General features: G+C 37.9%; 1 long non-coding RNA gene across 1 annotated transcript in view; it reads right to left on the bottom strand.

Annotated features, from left to right (window-relative positions):
- Positions 1-4,759: 4,759 nt before the first annotated feature.
- Positions 4,760-18,468, bottom strand: part of LOC144375399 (uncharacterized) — a 28,474-nt gene continuing 14,765 nt past the window's right edge. Inside the window, exon 2 of the long non-coding RNA XR_013435154.1 lies at positions 4,760-6,628. This is a non-coding gene — a long non-coding RNA (uncharacterized LOC144375399). The remainder of the gene's footprint in view (positions 6,629-18,468) is intronic.

The raw sequence follows: 18,468 nt of genomic DNA, 5'->3' as shown, positions 1-18,468 counted from the left end.
ATGTGCAGAGGGAGGCCAGCTTAAGCCTACTTTGCCTCTCCCCATAGGGCTCAGGTGATACTGGTGGGGCAGGCCCTGCAAACCTGTTGCTGGGCAGAAGCAGTACTGTCTTCTCGTGGGAGCCATGGAAGAATTTTCCAGAATTGTTTGGGCCCTTTTTAAACACAAGACTTCCCAGAAACAAATGTAAATAAAGTTTTGCTTTGTTTTGTTTTGTTTGTTTACAGTACTGGGGATCAGCCCAGGGATGCTCTTCCCCTGAGCTACATCCCAGGCTTTTTTATTTTTACACTGAAAGAGGTTCTCACAAAATTTCTGAGACTGGCTTCAACCTTCTGATCCTCCTGCTTCAGTTTCCTGAACAGCTGGAATTACAGGTGTACACCACTGAGCCCAGCCAATGTGAAGTTTTGAAATGAGGCTGGACATCTTCTTTGAATCAGATGGGGAAAGAGTCATTAAATTTAAATGATTACTATTCATTTATTCCCTTTTTGTACCTGCAAACTATTAGTAATGCCTGGGGAAATTCAAGTATGTTGCAAATCTCAAATTACTTTCCTTTTCTTGCCACGCAAGGAATTGAACCCAGGGGTTTTCACAAGTTAGGCAAGCACTTTACCCACAACTAAACCCATAACCACAAATTACCTTTTTAAGGTAATAATCTTCTTTGATGCTTTCCTGGATTGGAAGAACATTTCCATAGTCAGCACAAGTTCACTATGCTAATATACTTCTTAAACAGCTATTAGGAGAACTTTCAAAAATATTTTTACCTTTATGAGAATGAAAAACGATTTTATTGTTCCTGTGTAGAGAGTAACAGTAGTAATTTTAAATCTCTCCATTTTTTTTTTTTTTGTCAAATTTCCCAGTGGCAACCTATCTAGGCAGAGATCTTGGGACAAGGTAAATAGAGATTTTTAAAACTAGAAAATCACCTTCTATTTTATTCATGTGCAGTGGCACATGCAAGGAATCCCAGAGACTAGGGTGGCTGAGGTAGGAGAATGGCAACTTAGCAAGGTCAACCTGGGCAACTTAGCAAGATCCGTAGCCACTAGTAAGAGAGAAAGGAAGAATGGGTACTCAGGGAGGATAGTCTCTGATATATATTATTTTTTTATTGTGGTAAAATGTACATAACATAAAATTTACCACTGTAGACATCTTTATGTGCGCAATTCAGTGGCATCAAGTGCATTCACCTTGCTGTACAACCATCAACCATCATTCATCTCCAGAACTTGTTCATTACTCATGAAACCATAACTCTCTGTTTCTCCCTCCACACAGCCCTTGGTAACTATCATTCTATTTTCTGTTTCTATGAATCTGACAAATCTAAGTACATCATATAAGTCACAGTTTTGGCCTTTTGTGCCTGGCTTGTATTTCAGTTAGCATAAATTTTTCCAGATTCATCCAGCATGTATCAGAATTGTACTTCTTTTTAAAGGTAAATAATATTCCATTGTATAGGTACACAATATTATTTTTGTTCATCAATGGATAGTTGTGTCATTTTTATCTTTTGACTACTGCCACATTATATTTTTTTACTCTTACTAAAATTACTTTGCCAGGCCTGATGGACCACATCAGTAATTATAGCCATGAGGCAAACCTGACTAGCCCTTCCCTCATAAATATCTCTGTGTGAATCTTTACATGTACATAGATAAGTAATCCAAAACAGTAGTACTTTTTTTTTTTAAAAGATAGAGTGAGAGAGAGAGAGGGAGAGAGAGAGAGAACTTTTTTTTAATATTTATTCTTTTTTTTTTTTTTAGTTTTTGGCAGACACAACATCTTTGTTTGTATGTGGTGCTGAGGATCGAACCCGGGCGCACGCATGCCAGGCGAGCGCGCTACCGCTTGAGCCACATCCCAGCCCAACAGTAGTACTTTATGATAGTTAAATTATTTGAGATCACTTCATATCAGACTGTGACATATCAAAATGCTATTTTACTGATGTTGTAAGCTCTGGGCAAGGGGACATCCAAGAAAATGCTGTAAATGTGGCAGGCGTTCAATTTTTTTTTTTCCTTATGCTGGGGATGGAACCCAGGGATTCATGCATATTAGGCATGTGCTCCACCACTAAGCTACATTTCCAGCCCTCTGTAAATGAGTAAATGCCTGAAAGAATTTTCAAGAGAAAATTAGAACTTAAGTACTGAAGGCACATTTATACAGCCCAAGGTGTTTTTTAAAGCCATGTATTGCTTTTTTTTTCTTTTTCTTTCTTTTTTTTTTTTTTGTGTGTGTGTGCGCGCGTGCATGTGCGTGCTGGGGATTGGGTAAAGCCCAGGGACATTTTTCACTGAACTACATCCCCAGCCCTTTATATTTTTTTTTTTTTTTTTTTGAGACAGGGACTTGCTAAGTTGCTGAGACTGACCTCGAACTTCCAATCCTCCTGCCTCAACCTCCTGAGTTTCTGGGATCACAGACGTGCACCACTTTGTCTAGCCCATTTATTGCATCTTTAAGGATTGATGATTTTCATTTTGTCATTTCCCAGACTGAAAATATCATGCAATCTGAGAGAAGAATATGAACGAGAAGATAAAAGGGAAATTGTTAAAGGCAGGCTAAATGCACTATATCAGCAACCATAGTTACAATGAGAGTTACTGGAATGATTTCTCTATAATCAGGAGACCAGCTGGGATTCAGTTTTTAGCATGTTTTACTTTTCTTACATGTTTAACACTTGGGTTTATATTTTGCTGAGGGCCATTGCCAAGTAGGAATGACGCATCGAAATTTCCTTGCCAGCGTACCCCATGTTAAATGGACTTGCCTTGGAAATCCGCTGTGACCTTGCATGTGTGCTTGAGAAAGGTGACCCTGCTCAAGGACGAGGGTGGATCCAGGTTTAAGGTGTATCCTGCAGGTGTATCCCACTCCTTGGGTTTAGGGCGTTCCCGGTTTAAGACAATCTGGTTTTAGGGAAGTTCCAGGTTTAAGTTTATTGCTGCTGGGAATAGGGCGTTCCTGCTGCCTGAGTTCCCATTGAGTTCTCGTTGAATTGAGAAAGTATTTGGGACGTGAATTGTGTGGCAGAACTCGGATTTCCCCAGAACGTGTGTAGAGGCCGGTGTGAGTTCGGGAATAAAGAATTGCTGTTTGAATCTACAAGGTGTGTGGTGGCTCGTGATCTTGTGCCCAGCCAAGACTGCGGCAATATTTCATTATTTGTGTATCTCTTTCCTTCCTAGATTTTAATGTTCTGCAGGGTACTGATGATACCTTTTCACTCTTAGAATCCTCCACATTGCCTCATATCCAACATCCAGAATTTAGAACTCTGAATGACTGGAGAGGAACCCAAGGATAGTCCCAACAAGTAGATGATAACACTGTTCCTTAGATCATGGCTGAGATTCCTACTTTCTGGAGTATTCTTGCTATTTAATAGTTTCTAAGCATGGTTCTCCAGCCAACTAGAAATCCTCTCATATTTTTCCAACAAATTCTCCCCTTGTTTAGGTTAGCCCAAACTGGTTTCCGTTACTTATAACCAAGGAATTCTGACAGAAGAAAACAAAAGCAGCCGCTTCTTCTACAGTCTTGGGCAATCTTCTAATCTCCCCATCTGAATCCTTCTTTCTAGTTTTCACTATGAATATACTTTAAATCATTCAAGCCTTAGTTCTCAAGACCCCAAGCACTAAATTCACATTTATACCAACTGTTCATGGGACAATCTTTAAGAAAAAGTGTGTGGATGAAACTCTTTGATGAATTTAACACTCTACTGAATTGCAACAAATATGTGGAAATACCGGCTAAGACATCCCTCCATGAAACAAAGCCAAAGGAGATCCAACGATGATGATTGGTTTCAAGTTGGATGAGTCTTCTCTATGTTGAAATAAGAGACAATACTTTATAGGATTGTATTAAGGCATATGTGTGAAAAAGGAGGAAAGCAATTATTTTTGCTTTATTTGGCTTTGGGCAGGTTTCAGTTGGAACAAACTATTTCATTTTACATGCCATGCTATGTAAAGAGGAAAAAAAATTGGAGAATGTTCAGAGAATAGCAACTGATTAAAGGCTTGTGAAATTAGACCTATGAGAAATTGTTAAAAGAGCTGGGCGTGTTCAGTCAAATCCAAGACATTCAGGCATGATGAATGATTAATTATAAGTATGTGAAGGAATGGTTTCCAAGTCCGAGGTTTAGGTTTAAAAGAAAATTAAATCATGGGATTAAGGGGTAGGGGAGAACCCACAAAACTTAGCCGTGGGAGTAAAGACTAAATATTGTGAAAACCTTAAACTAAAAAGCTCTATGGAGCTGATAAAAGGAGTTATGATTCAGAATTCCATATATACTATCATTGAAATAAGTAAATTCACTTTCATATTTAATAGAAATAATTTTATAATAATAATTTATAGGGAAGCAAGATCAAAATCTCAGAAAGCACTGGGGCTGTCAGGACTGTGGACAATTCAGATAAAATTATAGTGATAAAACAAATGGGCTGTTTATAAAATATAACAATTGGTGAGATCTAATCGTTATGTGTGCTCATTGTATTAATTTTTCAAATTTTTAATATAAAAGTTGAGATTCTCTGAATCTTTGTTTTTCTTTTCTTTCTTTCTTTCTTTCTTTCTTTCTTTCTTTCTTTTTTTTTTTTTTTGGTATTTGGAGATTGAATCCCCGGGTGCTTTATCACTGAGCTACATCCCCATCTTTTTTTTTTTTTTTTTTTTTTTAATTACAGATCAGTTTTTCCTTTTTTTTTTTTTAAAAAGAGAGTGAGAGAGGAGAGAGAGAGAATTTTTAATATTTATTTTTTAGTTCTCGGCGGACACAACATCTTTGTTGGTATGTGGTGCTGAGGATCGAACCCGGGCCGCATGCATGCCAGGCGAGCTCGCTACCGCTTGAGCCACATCCCCAGCCCCTCTTTTTTATTTTGTATAAAATAAAGGGATAAGTTCTCAGGAAATTATCTAGGCTGGCCTCAAACTTTCTATCCTTCTGCCCCAGCCTCCTGAGTAGCTGAACTTATAGGCATGTGCCACCAACCCACTCTCTCTTTGAATACAATTTTTTAAATCATACTTTAAATTTGAAATGCAGTGCCTTCACAGGCTTAACATTTAATAACTACAAGAGGATATCTGATAGAAGTTTACCTCCCTCCCTTATCCCCAGACATCCAATTTTCCTTCCTAGAAGCAACTACTGCTAGTGGTTTCCTGTGATCTTTCCAATGACAAAGAATTTGTTCCAAATTTAGTAAAAAAAAAAAAAATTCAGGCTGCAGTAGCACATGCCTGTAATCCCAGCTACTCAGAAAGCTGAGTCAGGAGGATCTTAAGAAAAAGTGTGTGGATGAAACTCTTTGATGAATTTAACACTCTACTGAATTGCAACAAATATGTGGAAATACCAGCTAAGACATCCCTCCATGAAACAAAGCTGAGTCAGGAGGATCTTAAGTCCAAGGCCAGCCTGGGCAATTTAGTGAGACCTGTCTGAAAAATGAAACATAAGAAGAAGGACTGTAGATGTAGCTTAGTGATAGAACTTCTCTGGGTTCAGTCCCCAGTACCACAAAAATAAGACAAAGTTAGTAAAAAGGTATGAAAAGAGCCAAGAGTGGTAGTTTCAATAGTGTAACACTGAAACCAGAGAGTGGTTTCAATGTTACACTATAAGCTTTTTTTCTTTTTTCAGGGCTTGGGACCCAACCCAGGGTCTTGCACCACCACTGAGTTATGTCCTCAACCCTATAAGAAAAAGTATATGTATATACACAGCTGTGTTATGTTTCTCATTTGCAAAATATATGCTCAAGATATTTCTGTTCACAAAGGATGCTACACAACACTGGCCATCTAGTTTTTAAATGATGATGCTAAATAACTGCATGTAATTGACTCATTCACTCAACGCCTTGGGGGTGCATTTTGCAGCTGCTGTATCCTGCAGATACCCATGGTGTACAAGGAGCCACACTGGCACTTGTGTTGATGGTTCAGGCTGATAATTGGTAATATTAGTCTTTAAAAATATACAGGAAAAAAAAATCACCTCAGTCTCATGGCATGGTAAAGAATTAAGTCTCAATTATGTGTTTGTTCAAATATTTGAGGGGATTTGAAACTTTATGAGAAAAATACAGGCCAAATAATAATGCTGGCTAGGGGTACTTGGCTAAACTAATTCCATAGGAAAGAGGGGTAGAATTGATCAGGACAAAAATATGCATCAGACTGTAAAAAAAAGAAAAAAAAATTAAAAGAGGCTGATTGAAGTTTTATTTTAAATACCAATATTCACAGGAAACTTAAAAATCTGTAGTAAGTGTTTAAACTCATGATAAAAATTTTTGAATGTCAACTTAAAACTGTGCTTAGAGGGTACAGGTTCTTTCAAATGGTTGTTGGAAAGAGACAGGAAGCTGAACATTATCAGGCTTGAGGTGAGTATTTGGTGAGGCCTCTGCTTGACATGGTGACATGATTATCCATCTTCTCCTGGTGGCTGGGCCTGGTACTACTCTGGTGGATTTTGTCTTGACCTTTTTCTTTTTCTTTCTTTTCTTTTCTTTTTTCTTTCTTTCTTTTTTTTTTTTTAAACAAGGCTCTGCAAGGTCAATAGAGGCAAAGGGAGACAATGAAGCTTTCAATTTTCAACTTTAATTACTCCCAAGTGACTAGAGCAATTCAGTCCTGCACCATGATGTCACAGCCTCTTAAAGATACTTTTGCTTTCTCCTTTTTCTTTTTTCTTTCTCCCCCCTTTTCCTTCTCCATTACCTTTAAGCCACCCAGAGTGCACACAGGCATCAGTATCATACTGATTTTATTCATATTTAAAATGGGTCTGTCTGGAAGGAACTCAGTGGTAGAGTGTACGCTTTGCATTCATGGAGTTCAATACAAAAAATATATAAATAAAATTAAAATAACATGGATGTAGATTACCAGATAAAGAAATTGTTAAATTGGTCTCCCTCAGTTGGGGAAGTTGTTCTAGAAAGGATATTTTTCCACCCTTGGTAAACTGCATGTATATTCTCTCCTGAGGAAGATGTGGGAGGACCTAGGGCTTGCTTTGCTGCAAACATACTGAAACATTCTCTGTGATTTCACTCCCTCATTTTGAGGGACAGTTTCAAATGCTAATGCAACACAATTCCATTTCTGTGCTGGGTGTCTAATTTTACTTTTTGAGAAGCTTCTCGTACCTTGGATTATATTTTAATAATCACCATAGCATTCCATGTTCTATGTTACTATGTCAGTCAATCTCTATACAGTAGGTCATTTCTTAGTAGCCAGAACTCTAGAGATGAAGCATATTGTTCTCAATTCTCTGGGTCTTGCTGCTCAGGTAGTGTCTGCACAGATCTTTTCTTGGAATTGTGTGGTTCTATGCCATTCTTTGGGCCTGCCTGGCTGCTTGGCTTAGTTTGTGGTGATGTCTAGATTATATTATCCCTTTTCACTCTTTCTGTGTTCATGGGTACTTAACAGCTATAGATTTTTTTTTCTTAAATTCATGTGAAGTTTTTTTTCTTACATTCTTCTGTGGTTTTTGTTTATTTATTTTTATGTGGTGCTGATGTTTGAACCCAGTGCCTCATACATGCTAGGCAAGAGCTCTACCACTGAGCCATAACCCCAGCCCTCTTCTGTGTTTTTAACCCTGGTAGGGCAACAATCGAGGGAGGTGAGAGGTGGTGGAGGGAAGCTAAGAAATAAGTTTGTTCTATGTAGAGGTGGGAAATTTGAGATTGGGGGTAGAGGACACACCAGAAATCATGTCCTTTCTGTAATGGCTGTCCCCAGAACAATGAGAACTCATTCTTCAGCTGTGTTTGGTTGGTATGTCTCTCCCCACAGCCAATGATGGCTATGGGATGCTTAGATCTCACAAAGCACCGCTCCTGAGGGGTTGGGACATTGGAGAGGCCAAAACGTTTTGGTTGGAAAAAGCATCCACTAAAGGGCCTCTCTCCTCATCTTCCCAGGTTCATTTCTAATGTACACAATAGTGATAGGTATTTGTTCAGGTCATTCCCTATGGTTCATTCTATTGCCTCCTACCTTTCACCATTACCTAGTAACTTGGATAGTTTCCCTAACATCAGTAAGACAACCTGATCTGGAAAACCTAGGAATTAGGGAATTAGAAGAAAGTATCCAAAGCATAGTGCTATTCATTGTCAATTCAGACAAGATAGTTTTGAAGTATAATCTGGGGGCAAGGCATGTGTGTGCATGTGGATGAGAGTCTTACTTTACAAGATCCAAGTCATGAAATAAGATCAAATTTAGGCACTTGTGTGTTTATTGATATTATATGTGAATAATCTTTTGGAGATGAGATGGGAATCTTTGGAAAAAAATTAATCTTCAAAGGGACCAGGAGTTTGAACTTCTAATTTTAGGGATGGCAGATAAGCAGAGGTTAGAAATAGAAGCCTCTCAGGCAGAGCTCATCTTTCTCCCTATCCGTACCCCTCATACCTCATACAAACAGCAAGAATGGCAGATCTATAGAAATAGAAAGTAGATTAGTGATTGTCCATAAGGAGGACCGACAGGAGCATAGGGAAAATAGGGAGTGGCTGCTAATGGAGGTGTGGTTTCTTTCTGGAGTGATGAAAATGTTCCAAAATTAGATCGTGTTGATGGTTGCACAATTTTGTGAATGTACAAAAAACTCTGAATTTAAAAAATTACTGGAGTATGGTTTAGTTATGTCAAAATGTGATTTCTACAACGAAAGCAGAAATCAGATAAAGGAATAAAAGAGACCTAGAATGGATGCCTGAAGCTATCAAATTTGTAAGACCTAAGAAAAGATTGAACGGACCAGGCTTTCACTTTTTCCTCAGGGAGAGGTAGCTGGCATTGGGAGAAATCCAAGCAAACTTGTGGAGATCAGAATTCTGGGAGGGGAAGAGACAAAAGAAGAGGACTTTGGAAAATAAGGGAGGAAGTATTGAATTAGGAGAGGAGAAAACATGCATAGTGTCACTCTCTTCTGTCATCTGCTATGCAGGCTGAGCAGTATTGGAACTGAAGTAGTGAGACCATGGCACAAGGCCTGATTCCCTCCCTAGAGTAATGCTTATTCTGCACATCCTCCCCCATTTTGGTAAGAGTAGGCTCTATCAGCATCCTGGTTGAAGACTTGTTGGCAGGTGAGGAGTATTCAATGGGCAATAATCTATAATAAACTTTGCCTCCTCATCATTCCCACTCTGCTATAAGTTAAAAGAAAAAAAAAGACATAGGACTGGCTACATAGTACAATCACAACATATATATTTTATCATTATTACTATTATTATTATTATTTGGTAGCAGGGATTGAACTCAGAGTCACTTAACCACTGAGCCACATGCCCGGCTCTTTTTTTTTTTTTTAATATATTTTATTTTGAGACAGGGTCTTGTTAAATCCTTAGGGCCTTGCTAAGTCACTGAGGCTGGTTTCACACTTGCAATCCTCTTGCCTCAACCACCCTAGTCACTGAGATTACAGGCATGTGTCCCTGCACCTGGCTATATTTTTAAAACCATGAAAACATTAGGACTCCATAAAAATACCAGAGTATTATTAGTTGTAATTTCTTTTTTTTATACCTTTATTTATTTATTTTTATGTGGTACTGAGGATTGAACCCAGTGCCTTGCACATGCTAGGCTAGCGGTCTACTGCTGAGCCACAACCCCAGCCCATTAGTGGTTATTTCTGTCTAACTATAACTCCCTTATAAAACTTCCTGTTCTTCTTCTTCTTCTTCTTCTTTTTTTTTTTTTTTTTGTGGTGCTAGAGATCAAACTCAGGGCCTTGAACATGTTAGGCAGGCAACTCTACCACATGAATGACATCCCCAGTCCTTTATTTCTCTGGAAAGCTCAGACCACAATAGACATCTTGTAAATATGTGGTAAAATGAATGAATGAATAAAAGTACAAAGGAATATATAGATTTGTGTTAATATAATTATAGATTTTTTTTAAATTTCTATCTTTTCCAAATGTTTTTCACATGATTGTATAATTGACTACATGTTTGTGTAATTAATGTTTCTGGTTCAAGTTGGCTGACTGACCATGCTTATTTATATCTTCCCCTTGAGACACCATTAAAATGATAAGAAGCCAGGCATGGTGGCTCATACCTGTAATCTCAGGGACTCAAGAGTGTGAGGCTGGAGGATCACAAGTTTGAGGCCAGCCTGAGTCACTCAGTGAGACTATTTCTGGAAGAAAGAAAAATGAGTGGAGTATGCTCTGGAAAAAAGAGGGTGAGGGACAGTGTAGTAGCCAAGAGTAGCCAGTCCATCTGCAGAACCTCAGGACAGGACAGCATCAGAGCTAAGTGCTGAGAGGTTTCCATAGAACACTTAGAGATAATCCTAACACTGTTCTATCAGTTATGAAAATGATCATGGGATTTGTCTATTCCTCCCATGCTCCCCCTCACCTCCTTATATCAGAGAAAACATTTGGCATTTGGGTTTGGGGGATTGGCTAACTTCATGCAGCATTATCTTCTCTAACACCATTCATTTACCTGCAAATGCCATGATTTTATTCTCTTTTATTGCTGAGTAATATTCCATTGTGTATATATGCCACATTTTTTTTATCCATTCATCTACTGACGGGCATCTAGGTTGGTTCCACAGTTTTCCTATTATGAATTGTGCTGCTATAAACAATGATGTGGCTGTGTCCCTATAGTATGCTGTTTTTAAGTCCTTTAGGTATAGACAGAGGAGAGGGAGAGCTCTAGATAGGGCAGAGGGGTGAGAGGGGAAGGGAGTGGGCATGGGGTTATAAATAAATGATGGTGGAATATGATGGGCATTATTAACCAAAGTACATGTATGAAGACACAAATTGGTGTGAATATACTTTGTATACAACCAGAGATATGAAAAATTGTGCTCTGTATGTGTAACATGAATTGTAATGCATTCCGCTGTCATATATAAATAAAAAAAATAATAAAAAATAATGAAACCATAGTATTTAAAAATATGGCCATAAATATCAAAAGCATTTCAATTAATTTCCTTCTGGGGAACAGAAATAAGAAATGTGAAGCAAAGAACAAAGGACCTTTTATTTTTAAAAATCATTTACTAACTTTCTTCTCAATTTTTTTTTTAAAGAGAGAGTGAGAGAGGAGAGAGAGAGAGAGAGAGAGAGAGAGAGAGAGAGAGAGAGAGAGAGAGAGAATTTTTAATATTTATTTTTTAGTTCTTGGCGGACACAACATCTTTGTTGGTATGTGGTGCTGAGGATCGAACCCGGGCTGTACGCATGCCAGGCAAGCGCGCTACCGCTTGAGCCACATCCCCAGCCCCCTTTCTTCTCAATTTTATATTGTAAATTATTCCAATATAAATAAAATATAAAGAATCCATATATTTTTTAAAAAAAATTTTAATATTTATTTTTTAGTTTTAGGTAGACACAATATCTTTATTTTATTTTTACATGGTGCTGAGAATTGAACCCAGTGCCTCACGCATGCTAGGCGAGTGTGCTACCACTTGAGCCACATTCCCAGCCCAAGAATCCATATATTAAGAAAAGAAAATGATCGTGGAATGTGGAGGAGGAACAAAAGGAGGGAGAAGTAGGATAGTTACCTGATTTTTTTCTTTCTCTCTCTTTTTTTCTTTTGGTATTCAGGATTAAACCCAGGGGCACTCTACCACTGAGTACATCCCAGACCCTTTTTATTTTTTGTGACAGGGTCTCATTAAGTTGCTGAATTGCTGAGGCTGGCCTCAAACTTGTGGTCCTCCTGCCTCAGCCTTCTGAGTTGCTGAGAATTACAGGTGTGTGCCATTGTACCTGGCATGACCTGATTTTTAATTACTTTGGTTATTATTATTCTAGCTGAACCTTCCCACCTGGAAGCTGGGGTTCCTCTAACACCCAGGAAAATTATTGTCGCAGTTGTCTTTCAGAGTTATCCGCCATGTAATTGCTTCTTAGCTTCAGATACTTCCGTGACAATCCCTACACTCAATTTCACTGATCACTGCTTATAACTACAGATAGTCTTTGTAAAAAAAAAAAAGATGCTGCTATCCCTTCAAAATAGAGCCCAAGCTATGAGAGGGGCAAGTTTTCTAGAAAAATAACCATTAGTTTTAGTTTCATGGGCTTTATTTAGCTTAACATTTTTTAAAAGTAACATGTTGTTTTTAATAGACTTTTTATTTTAAATATTTTTAGCTGTAGATGGACACAATATCTTTATTTATTTATTTATTTATTTTCACATGGTGCTGAGGCTTGAACCCAGTGCCTCACACTTGCTAGGTGCGCACTCTATCACTGAACCACAACCCCAGCCCCCAGACTTTATTTATTTTTAACAGTAGTTTTAAGTTCACAGCAAAACTGATCAGAAAGTAGAAGGCATAGAGATTTCCCATACACTCCCTGACCCCACTCTGGCATAGGTTTCTCCAGTACCAGCACTCCCCACCTGAATGGTACTGATAAACCTAAGTTGCACTGATAAACCTAAGTCACCTAAAGTCTCTAGTATATTTGGGGTCACTTTGGTGTTCTACATTCTATGGGTCTGGACAAAAGCATGTGTATCCACCATAGCAGTACCACAGAGTATTTTAGTTGTCCTGTATTTTAGTCCTCAGTGTCCCACATAGTCATCCCTCTTTCCCCTCAATTCCTGACAACCACTGATTTTATACTATCTCAATTGTTTTGTCTTTTCCAGAATGTCATAGCTGAAATCACATAGAATGTACTAGCCTTTTCAGATGGCCTTCTTTTACTAATATACATGTAAGGGCTCTACATGCCATTGCATGGCTTGATAGCTCATTTGTTTTTAGCACTTAAAAATATTCCATTGTCTAGATGCATCATAGTTTGTTTATATGAGGACATCTTGGTTGCTCCAACTTTTGACAATTATGAGTAAAGCTGCTATAAACATCCCTGTGTGGGAATTCTTGTGGACCTAAATTTTCAGCTGCTTTGGGTAAATTCCAAGGACTGTGGTTGCTAGATCATGAAGGAAGAATATGTTTAGTTTTGTAACAAACAATTTGTCTTCCAAAGTGCCTGTATCATCTTGCATTCCCACTAGCAATGAATGAGAGTACTTGTTGCTCCACGTCTTCATTGGCATTTGGTGTTGTCAGTGTTTTAAATTTTGAACATTCTAATAGGTGTTTATTGGTGCCTCATTATTTAGTTTGCATTCCCCGATGACATGGGATGGAGACTTTTTTCCACATGCTTATTTGTCATCTATGTATCTTCTTTGGTGAGGTCTTTGTCAAGGTCTTTGGCCCATTTTTCAATCAGGTGATATGTTTTCTTATTGTTGATTTTTTTTTCCAGCACTAGGAGTTGAAACTCAAGGTCTCAAGAATGCTAGACAAGCACTTTACCACTGTAGCAAGACCCTGGACTCAAACATAATTTTTTAAAAAACTAGGAGTGTAGCTCAATGATAAACTGTCCCTTGTTTCAATCCCCAGTATCACACACACACAAACACACACACACAGCTTGGATATTCATTAGATGATGGAGAATCATTGCAGAGCTAGTTAAAGGATCCAAATCATTAGTGATCTATCTTGATTTAGTCTCTGCATTCAATAATTTGAATAATTCATTTAATTTGAAGTGATTTCTTAATTCTATGGTATTTATTGTACTTTAGAAAAGTATATTGGAAAAACAATTTGTTCCAGCCTAGGGGTGTAGCTTCACTGTAGAGTTTTGTGCTTAGCATACACAATGCCCCAGGTTCAATCCCAGCACCAAAAACCAAAAACAAATTGTTTTTGTTCATATTTGTGGTATAATTTAAGAAAGAAGAGACTAGGAAATATTTGACCCTTGGCTCAAAGCAGACAGAAGGATGGTGATATAAAACAGTTTTAGGGGGGAAATAAATTAATATTTAATAAAAATGTGTCATTTAACCCCATTAGGAAAAAAAGGGGCCAAAATCAGAAATAGGATCTATTATTGGATGTTTGTGTTCTCCCATGAAGATTCATATGTGGAAATCTCATCCCCACTGCAATGGTATTTGGGAGGTAATTAGGTTAAGAAGTTGGTGGCTTTGTGCATTCACTAATTAATTAATTCCATTAATTAGTGCCTGTATAAAGAGAGGCAGAGAGGTTGTTCTCTCTCTTTCCACCATGTGAAGATAAAAAAAAGTCAGCAGTCTAGGGCTGGGCTTGTGGCTCAGCGGTAGAGTGCTTGCCTAGCATGTATGAGGCACTGGGTTCGATTCTCAGCACCACATAAAAATAAAAAATAAAGGTTATTGTGTCCACCTACAACTAGAACAAATTTTTTTAAAAAAGTCAGCAGTCTTCAACTCTGCAGAGAATCCTCACCAGAATCATATCATGCTGGTACTCTGATCTCAGAATTCAGGCCCTAGAACTATGACAGATAAATTGTTTATGAGCCATCCAATCTGTGGTACTTTAGTATAGGAGCCAAACTGACTTAAGATGGGATCCTAACAAGAGAACTCATAGCTGTGAACAGTAAAATGGTACTATATATCATCAATGAGGGGAGGACTATAGGCAAAGTATACACTGTTCTACCTACATAATCTTTAAGCATTAAGGACACCAGTCCTTTTTATATAAGTCATACATTAATCACATCTTGGGATTCCTAGACAGAACAATTGAGAGTTTTCAGATAGAAATAACACCCTAGCCTCGAATGTACCTCTTTGAAGCCTATTTGTAAGCCAGTAAAATTCAGAAGTTCGCAATATGTTAATTAGTACATTAATACAAAACATACTTTTGTCCAGCAACTCAGGAAGCTAAGGCCAGAGGATTACAAGTTCAAGGTTAGCCTGGGCAACTTAGTGAGACCTGTATCAAAATTAATTTTTTTTATACTTTTAAAGGGCTGGGAGTATAGCTCAGTAGTAGAGTACCCCAGGGTTAAATCCCTAGTATCACAAAAAATACTTCTGAATATTATATTTTCTGCATTTTAGATTTTGGTGCACCATGAAATGTTTGATAGTTTGTAGCCTCATTTATCCAGGTCAACCAAAGTATTTTTAAATACTATCACTTTTTAAATTCACATTTATTTGCTGCCATCCTTTAGATAAGTAGTTTTAGACTTTTCCTCAAATTAAATCTTATGTGTTGCAGGGCATGATGGCTCACACCTATAATCCCTGCAACTGGGGAGACTGTAGTAGGAGGATCACAAGTTTGAGGCTAGCCTCAGCAAATTAGCAAGGCCCTAAGCAACTTGGAGAGACCCTGTCTCAAAAATTAACAACAACAATAATAATAATAATTCTTATGTGTTAAGTCCAATAAGAAGTAACTATGTTAGGTAGTTTACCCCATCATAGAACATTGTGTATAACTCGTTAGCAGAAAGAACAGGAATTTACATGGATGAGGCTAGAGCTTATGCTTAGACTTGTGCTCTAGTAGTGGGAATGGATTTATACAAATTTATACATCCTCTTTAATTTGATCCCCTTTGTTGTCAACACAGCAGTCTGTGACCTACAGCCACTTGTTCAAAAATATAATATCTGTCTCCATAAAAATACACTTCTCAGTAAGGGACTTTCCTTTCTCTGCTTTCATCACTGTTCTTGTAGCACTTTTTTGTTTTTGTTCTACTCCTTTAACTATACCTTTGCTACCTTTGGACTTTAATACACTCAAAAACCTGCTTGTCCGGTTTAGTACATTTGTTTTTTCCCTCACCCATGAATTATATTACTTTAGGCTGAAAAATATTTGGAACTACATATTCTTATTATATGTTTAGCGTATTATAAAAACTAGCACCAGCTGGGTGTGGAAGCACTGACCTGTAATCTCAACTACTCCGGAGGCTGAGGCAGGAGGATGGCAAGTTCAAGACCAGCCTAGACAACTCGGCAAGACTGTGTTTCAAAATATAAACAAGGCTGAGGATTTAGCTCAGTGTTGTCGCACTTGCCTAGCATGTATGAGGCCATGGGTTCAATCTCCAATGAAGTAGGGAAGTTTTTACCATATGCTTGGGATAGCAATGGAGTCTTTCAGAATTATGGTTTTTGTCTCCATGGTTCATTTGTCCAAGATCAAAATAACTCAGGTAGCCAATCTGATAGCCCTAAAATCAAAATTTAGAGACTTTTCTTCTGTTTTCTAAAAGGGTACATATAAAATGATTACTTTTAAATGGCAAGATTGATATTGTTTGGGCCTTAAATGTCCCGCAAGACTCATTTGTTGAAGGCTTATTCCCCAATGCAGCAGTGTTCAGAGGTGGGTTTAGAGAACTGATTGGAGTAAGAGGGACCTCATCTGTGGATTCATAACTTAATGGACTATTAGGAGGTGGAGTATATTTGGAGGAATTAGGTCTTTGGGGGACCCTTACAGGTTATATTTTGTCCCTGGCCCCTTCTTCTGTCTGTCTCTTCTTCTGCCCCTTCTTCTGTCTGTCTTGGACACCATAAGATAAGCAGCTTTCTTCCATTACATATTTCCATCGTGATGTTTTGCCTCACCTCAGGCCTAAAAGTTACTGGGCCATCGGACCATGAACTGAAAACTCTGAAACCATGAGCCAAAATAAGTCTTTTCTTCTTTAAGTTGATTTCTCTAGGGTATTTTGTCAGAACAGAAAGCTGACTAACACAAAGCCTGTTCAGATAATTTGATCATCAGTGAATCATTACAATAAAAATATATCCAACACATAAAAAAAATAACTTCAGACTACTATCTATAATGAACATAGATGAAAAAATTCTCAATAAAATTCTGGCAAATTGAATATAAATACATATCAAAAAGATAGTGCACCATGATCAAGTGGGGTTCATTCCAGGGATGCAAGGTTGGTTCATCATACAGAAATCAATAAATGTAATTCATCACATCAGTAGACTTAAAGATAAGAACCATATGTTTGGGGCTGGGGATATAGCTCAGTTGGTAGAGGACTTGCCTCACATGCATAAGGCCCTGGATTCAATCCCCAGCACCACCATCAAAAAAAAAAAAAAAAGAACCATATGATCATCTCAATAGATGATAGATGCAGAAAAAGAAAAAGCATTCGACAAAATACAGCACTCATTCATGTTCAACACTAGAAAAACTAGGGATAACAGGAACATATCTCAACATTGTAAAAGCTATCTATGCTAAGCCCCAAGCCAGGCCAACATACCAGAACATAATCAACACCCATAAATCAAAAGCATTTCTGTATATCAGTAACAAATCCTCTGAAAGGGAAATGAGGAAAACTACCCCATTTACAATAGCTTCAACAAAAAGAAAATACTTGAGAATCAACTTAATGAAAGAGGTGAAAAAGACCTCTACAGTGAAAACTACAGAATGATAAAGAAAAAAATTAAGGAAGATCTTAGGAGATGGAAAGACCTACCTTGTTCTTGGATAGGAAGAATTAATATTGTAAAAATGACCATACTACCAAAAGCACTATACAGATTTCATGCAATTACAATCAAAATCCCAATGACATTTCTCATAGAAATAGAAAAAGCAAGCATGAAATTCATCTGGAAAAATAGGAGACCCAAAATAGGTAAAGCAATCCTTAGCAGGAAGAGTGAAGCAGGTAGCATCACTACACCAGAACTTAATCTATACTACAGAGCAATAGTAACAAAAACAGCATGGTATTAGCACCAAATTAGACTTGCAGACCAATGGTACAGAATAGAAGACATAGAGACTAACCCACATAATTACAGTTATCTTATATTTCACAAAAGTGCCAAAAACGTACATTGGATAAAAGATAGTCTCTTCAACAAATGGTGCTGGAAAAACTGGAAATCCATATGTAACAAAATGAAATTAAACCTCTATCTTTCACCATGCACAAAACTCAACTCAAAGTGGATCAAGGACTAGGAATTAAACAAGAGACACTGCGTCTAATAGAAGAAAAAGTAGGCACAAATCTCCATCATGTCAGATTAGGCCCCAACTTCCTTAAAAAAGACTCCTATAGCTCAAGAATTACTATCAAGAATCAGTAAATGCCTCTCTCTCTCTCTCTCTCTCTCTCTCTCTCTCTCTCTCTCTCTCTCTCTCTCTCTCCCCCCTCTCACTCTCTCTTTAAAAAAAAAAAAGGGCTGGGGATGTGGCTCAAGCGGTAGCGCTCTCGCCTGGCATGCGTGCGGCCCGGGTTCAATCCTCAGCACCACATACAAACGAAGATGTTGTGTCCGCCGAGAACTAAAAAATAAATATTAAAAATTCTCTCTCTCTCTCTCTCCTCTCACTCTCTCTTTAAAAAAAAAAAGAATCAGTAAATGGGGGCGGGGATGTGGCTCAAGCGGTAGCATGCTCGCCTGGCATGCGTGCGGCCCGGGTTAGATCCTCAGCACCACATACCAACAAAGATGT

Source organism: Ictidomys tridecemlineatus, chromosome 2 (genome assembly GCF_052094955.1).
Source record: "Ictidomys tridecemlineatus isolate mIctTri1 chromosome 2, mIctTri1.hap1, whole genome shotgun sequence".
NCBI classification, from domain to species: Eukaryota; Metazoa; Chordata; class Mammalia; order Rodentia; family Sciuridae; genus Ictidomys; species Ictidomys tridecemlineatus.
This window is presented reverse-complemented; position numbering and strand designations above follow the sequence as displayed.